A 6,949-nucleotide genomic window follows, 5' to 3' on the forward strand; every position below is an offset into this window, starting at 1 on the left:
GGTGATAATTAGAAATAATAAAAAATAGAAATAACAGCCCTGTATAGAAGGCCTGCCACCAAATGTAAGAGAAAACCAAGTGACTACAAACCTAGAAGGGAGTGCAGAACAGTAGTGTGATGGCAGGGGCCTCCCATTCACACTGCAGATGCTGGGGGCAAGCATCCTGTGCAACTGTGATCCCGCTGAAATGCTGTACTGTTAACCCCAGTCTACCCTTGCAGGCTATTTTCTAGCTCCCTTGTGCAGTGGCCCTGGAGCCTGATAAACTGGACTCCCTTGCATTCTGGCTCTTGGTGGTTGGAGTTGGTCAAAAGAAAATACTAGCAACAGTTCAAAGATCACGGGGAACAAGAAGTAAGGGGTACGCCTCCCTCTGAGTCTGCTGGACTTTGATTTGGCAATGGCTGTGCTCTTTGGTCTGGATAGTTCTAATTCCTGTCAGTTTGCTCCGTGGCCTTCACTTTTGCTGTGTTCCAACGCTATGCACTTGAATCTTTAGGCCTAAGGCTGTCCAGGCCATGGAGTGCTGGGATGGATTCTGTAGTCTGTACCCTTCACGGCCCATTCTTAGTCAGAGGTTCCCTTTCTCAACAATCAAATGTCAGAGGTTTGTTTAAGCAGCTTTATGAGCTTGCAGAGCAAGATGAGAAACTGATTCCTAGAAGATAAACAAGTCCCCAGCATTACAGAGTTGTCTATCGTGCAAGCATGTGTTGCTCATCGGGAAAACGTGCCATTCATCACGGCGGCGTTGACGGTTGTCAAGTGGAGCTTTTACAGAGTCTGAGTAAAACCGACCCTTCAGCCTCGGAGTCATCCACATTCCTTCAGTGCTGCATTCCCAACTAACTACGGTGGCTCTGCTTCACTGACCTCCATGTTTGTCTGCAAAACAGAACTATTTTGCCTCAAGAGCCACGGAAAAGACAGGCGGGGTGGTGCACACTTGTAATCCCAGAACTCCGGTCTGAGGCAGGATCCCAGGGAGTGAGACACTGCCTCAAAGAGAATAGCAATAGTTTCCTAGCCATGTTGCTGTCTTCTAAAAGACCAATTTTACTTGGTTTTCTTTTTAAAATTGGTTTGAATTTGGGAGGGGGGGTGGTATTGTTTTTCTTTTTTTTCTTTCCTTTTTTTTTTTTTTTTTGAAAGAAGGATAACAAACCTGGATCTGGTAGCAGCTGGGGGAGGGAAGGATATGAGCAAAATACATTGTATGAAAGGAAAGGATGCCAAAGAGCAGACTACAACAGAGCAAAAAATAAATACATAAACCAAGTAAGATCTTCAGTACAAGAAACAAAACCCACTCTAGATAGCGCAGAACAGAGTAAATGAACTGTCAGGGCAGATGTCTGGCAAAGGAATGAGATGACTCCACTCTTGCCTCAGTTTTCTAGCATACTCTGTGTGTGTGTGTGTGTGTGTGCGTGTGTGTGTGTGTGTGTGTGTGACAGAAGCTGACAAAACAAATTCAGTTTTCCTAGGCACTCCCCAGCCAAGGAGGGCAGCACAGCAGGTACACTTGCAAGAACCATCTATCTATCTATCTATCTATCTATCTATCTATCTATCTATCTATCTATCTATCTATCTACCTACCTACCTACCTACCTACCTACCTACCTACCTATCTATCTATCTATCTATCTATCTATCTATCTATCTATCTACCTACCTACCTACCTACCTATCTATCTATCTATCTATCTATCTATCTATCTATCTATCTATCTTTCTACCTATCTATGTATCTATGTATCTATTATGAAACAGGATCTCTTGTAACCCAGGCTGGTCTTGAACTCCTGATCTTCCTGCCTCTACTTCCTATGTGCTAAGATTTTAAGCCTGTGCCTCCATTCCAGGCTGAAACTTTTCTTTGGAACTGAGCTAAGAAAAGAGCCATTCACTTGTGTGGCTTCCGTTTGGCTGGTGCTAGTCTGCTGGATGATACTTTTCTGGTTTCTCAGTCCCACGGCTGTTACTGAAAACTGGACCCAGTTGAGGTCGCAGGCACACCCCAGCTCCTCACTGTCCTTATTAAGCCAAGGGCTACCAAACCCTTAGGCAGCCAGTCCCTCTCCATTTTTGAGGTCACTAACTGGAGGCCCTTCCCAAACTCCGCCCTTCCAGACCTGTCAACAACTCTGTGTGCTATTTATTGAATAAAAAACTTTTCCTTTTGGATGGTTGTTCTTACCCTTAGGAACAAGTCACCATAAAAGTAAAATGTGTGCCTGGTGGCAGCTCTGGAAGTGTTCCTAGAACAATAACTGTGGTAGGATTGAGGGCTTTAATCCGGGGGGCAGAGAACTCAGGAAGCTGCATACCGATGCTATTCCACAGGCAGAAAACCAGCAGCGGCAAGGCAGCCACCGTGCAGTGAGACGGAGGCAGCACCAAGGCGATAGAGAGCCCACAGCTACAAACATGGAATGGTATTCTTCACGGCTCATTCCTTCCTGAGAATGTAAACGTCTTAGCTGTTTCAGAAAACATGGGCAGACCAGAGTCTGTGTTGAGTATGTCCCTGGGCATACATTTTTTTTTATTGCATTAAATTATGAAAGATTGCACAGAGATCTTAAATTATATAGGACAATTATTTTTTAAACAAATACTTATTACAGAATGTGGGGGGAAAGGTACTTTTTAAAGAGATCATTTAAAAAGGCACGTATTAAGAAAAAAAATGCTGGGCTGGAGAGATGGCTCAGCGGTTAAGAGCACCAGCACCGACTGCTCTTCCGAAGGTCGTGAGTTCAAATCCCAGCAACCACATGATGGCTCACGACCATCCATAATGAGATCTGATGCTTTCTTCTGGAGTGTCTGAGGACAGCTACAGTATACTTACATATAATAAATAAATAAATCTTTAAAAAAAAGAAAAAGAAAAGAATGCACATGTGACCGGGATGCGGCTCAGTGGCAGAACCTGCATGTGGGTGTGGATTCTACCCACGGATAAGGTGGGGGAGCATGACTAAAACCTACAAAGGATTAACCTAACAAACAGTCTGTTTAGTTGGAATTGATAAGGAAAAGGTAGGAGCAGAACTCATTATTTGGGTTTTCCAAGCCTCAATTCTTATTTGCCCACTGGATGCCCAACCTATCATTAAATAATTCTTCATATTGAGGGTTTTCAATTCCTTTTTTAATTGAAAATACATTTTTTAATGCAATAGTGTGATGTTTTGTATATGCTTGGCCCAGGGGATGGCATTAGTAGGAAGTGTGGCCCAGGGATGGCATTAGTAGGAGGTACGGCCCTGGGGATGGAATTAGTAGGAGGTATGGCCCAGGGGATGGCATTAGTAGGAGGTGTGGCCCAGGGATGGCATTAGTAGGAGGTGTGGCCCTGTTGGAGGAGGTGTTTCACTAGGCGTGGGCTTTTTGTTGTTGTTTTTATGGTTTTTGGTTTTTTTGTTTTTCTTTTGAGACAGTGTTTCTCTGTGTAGCCCTGGCTGTCCTGGAACTCACTCTGTAGACCAGGCTGGCTTTGAACTCAGAAATCCACCTGCCTCTGCCTCCCAGATGCTGGGATTAAAGGTGTGCCCGGGTAAAAGTCCTTAAAGAGGAAACACAAAAATCCCTTAAAGAACTACAGGAAAACACAATCAAACAGGTTGAAGGAAATGAACAAAACCATCCAGAATCTAAAAATGGAAATAGAAACAAGAAAGAAATCAGAAAGAGAGACAACCCTGGAGATAGAAAACCTAGGAAAGAAATCAGGAAACATAGATGTAAGCATCACCAACAGAATACAAGAGATAGAAGAGAGAATCTCAGGGGCAGAAGACACCATAGAAAACATTGACACACAGTCAAAGAAAATGCAAAAAGCAAAAAGCTCCTAACCCAGAACATCCATGAAATCCAGGACGCACTGAGAAGACCAAACCTAAGGATAATAGGTGTAGAAGAAAGTGAAGACTTCCAACATAATGGGCCAGTAAATATCTTCAACAAAATTATAGAAGAAAACTTCCTTAACCTAAAGAAAGAGATGCCCTGAACATAGAAGGAGCCTACAGAACTCAAATAGACTGGACCAGAAAAGAAATTCCTCCCGTCACGTAATAATCAAAACACCAAATGCACTAAACAAGAAAAGAATTTTAAAAGCAGTAAAGGAAAAATGTCAAGTAACATATAAAGGCAGGCCTATCAGAATTACACCAGACTTCTCACCAGAGACTATGAAAGCTAGAAGATCCTGGGCAGATGTCATACAGACCCCACAAGAACACAAATGCCAGCCCAGCAAATATATAGTTTTGCTACTATACCCAGAAAAACTCTCAATTACCATAGATGGAGAAAACAAGATATTTCATGACAAAGCAAAATTTACACAATATCTTTCCACAAATCCAGCCCTACAAAGGATAATAGATGGAAAACACCAACATAAGGAGCAAAATCACACCCTAGTAGAAGCAAGAAAGTAATCTTTCAACAAACCCACACAAACCTAATTCCACCTATTACAACAAAAATAACAGGAAGTAACAATTACTTTTTTTAAATATCTTAATATGAAAACTAATATTACCAACATATTCTAATAGTTTGAAATCCAAAAATATTAGGAATTAGAAATTAGTTGACTGTCATCCAATGGTCCTTCTAATTTGGTAATTGGAGAAATAGGTCCAATATTGTACAATCCATATACTTTCAGCTTGTTTGTATGTGACAGTGTCTTGCTGTATACAACATAATGATCTTGAAGCTTCTCCTATCTCAGCCTCTTTATTAGTAGTATTGTTTATTTCATGTTTTTACACTATACTATGGTTTTCAGAACAGCTTACATATTTCAAAAGTATTTATACAGCCAAAAGAAACATAAACGATTAAATTGGGAGGTGGCTTGTAAGAGAACAACAAAGAGTGAGAGAACAACAAAGAGTGAGACTGAATGCTTTGCTTGACTTTTGTAACTCTTGTATCAAGTTTGAAGAAGAGGACTTTATAAGTTACTCTTTCTCTGAGATGAATGCTTTTCTAAGTTATCACAGCCAATTAACCAGATTCTTACCCTCACCTAATGTCTGTGCCACCTTCCAAGCAGAACCATTGTTCATTGAAAGTTGGTGAATGACTTTATGGATAGATCATCTTAATACACACACCATTTCTTAAGTGAATGTAACCTGTTCTCTGTAGGCTGAGAATAAAGTCACTCACTCAAGTCCAATAGCTTTGACCATAGCAGGAAGTCTGTATCCAAAACTCATGACCACAATTCATTCCTTGGTGCAGCAGAACTGTCAACTCTCAGCCTAGCTATGATGGAGGTAAAATCCTTTGGTGATGTGAAGTAGAGCCTTATTACAATGAAATCCAATGTCTAAAAATTATTCTTATTTTGGGCTTGTACCACAGTAAGAGCCAAGATTTTAAGCTCTACTAAATACAAAACAAACAAAAAAAGCAAAAAGACTTTATATATTTATGTTCATTTAAGAAAATACTAGTAGTGGTATATTATTTTGAAATACAGTTAATATGTTTGGAGTTATTTAAAATTTACATTGAGAAAAACACATGTATTTTCAGTATTGCTGTAGACAAGTATCTACATAAGACTGTTAAATTGATTGTTGTTTTATATCAAACAACTTTTATAATACTCATTTTTATTGTTATAATATTTTATAAATGTTAAAGAATATGACAAAAAAAGGTATTGTAGGTATTGAAGGGGGGTCTCTGGGAGGAGTTGGGGTACAAAAGGGAAACAAGAGTGTGATTTAATTCCTTTTACTTAAAATATGTTTTTAAATGTTAACAAATTCAGATAAATTGATATCATGTAATTTTTCTCATCATAATACAATAAAACTTAAATCAAATATAAAATAAAATAAAATACATGAATAATGATAAAGACAAAAATATTTAAATATATTTGTAGTTAGTTATCAGTTAGAAAAAAAAAAAAAGCATGCCCCGGAAGCCAGTATTCTGCTAGCAGCCTTCAGATAAAGATGTAGAACTCTCAGCTCCTCTTGCACCATGCCTTCCTGGTTGCTGCCATGCTCCCACCTTGATGATAACGGACTGAACCTCTGAACCTGTAAGTCAGCCCCATCTAAATGTTGTCCTTATAAAATTGCCTTGGTCATGGTGTCTGTTCACAGCAGTAAAACCCTCACTGAGACAAATATGTTTCTGATTACATTTTCCCCTCCCCCACCCAGTTCTTCCTAGTTTCCTCCAGCTCCCCACCTCCCTAAGTCCATACCCTTTCTCTCTCTCTCTCACTAAAAAACAAACATATATTTTAAAAAGTAAAATAAAAACCAAACCAGAATAAGACAAAACAAACAGACCAACCAAGAGGGGGGAAAAAAAGAACCGAAAAAGCAAGAGATGCAGAGACACACATTTGCACACACAGAAATGTCATGAAAAGACAAAATCAGGAACTATAATATATAATATATAACCAAAGACCTGGGAATTATCATATATAACCAAAGGCCAGTAAGATTGTTTTTTTGTTTGTTTGTTTGTTTTTTGTTTTTGTTTTGTTTTTTGTTTTGTTTTGTTTTTTTAAAAGGCCAAACAAAGGGACAGAAAATACCCTGGAATACCATTGAATTTGTTTTGCGTTGGCCAACTACTGCTGGGCATGGGGCCTGCCCTTAAGTGTGGCTTACATAATCTATGAGTCTCCAGGAGAAAACGTTAATTTCTCTTGATGGGTAGTTATCAGTTGGAGATAGCATCTGGGCTACGGATGGGGGGTTGTGTCTACTTCCCTCTCAGCCTTGGGACCCCATCTGGCTTAGACCTGCACAGGCCTTGTGCATCCTGCCGCAGTCTCTGTATTTTGTTAATAAGAAATCAGTTATCATGAACTAACTAGTACCCTCAGAGCTCCCAGGCTCTCAACCACCAACCAAAGACTGCACATGGAGGG

General features: G+C 39.9%; 1 protein-coding gene across 3 annotated transcripts in view; it reads right to left on the reverse strand.

The window, feature by feature from the left end:
• The window catches only part of Synpo2 (synaptopodin 2), a 156,134-nt gene that overhangs the window by 39,897 nt on the left and 109,288 nt on the right, over positions 1–6,949 (reverse strand). The window lies entirely within an intron of this gene.

Source organism: Mastomys coucha, unplaced genomic scaffold (genome assembly GCF_008632895.1).
Source record: "Mastomys coucha isolate ucsf_1 unplaced genomic scaffold, UCSF_Mcou_1 pScaffold16, whole genome shotgun sequence".
NCBI classification, from domain to species: domain Eukaryota; kingdom Metazoa; phylum Chordata; class Mammalia; order Rodentia; family Muridae; genus Mastomys; species Mastomys coucha.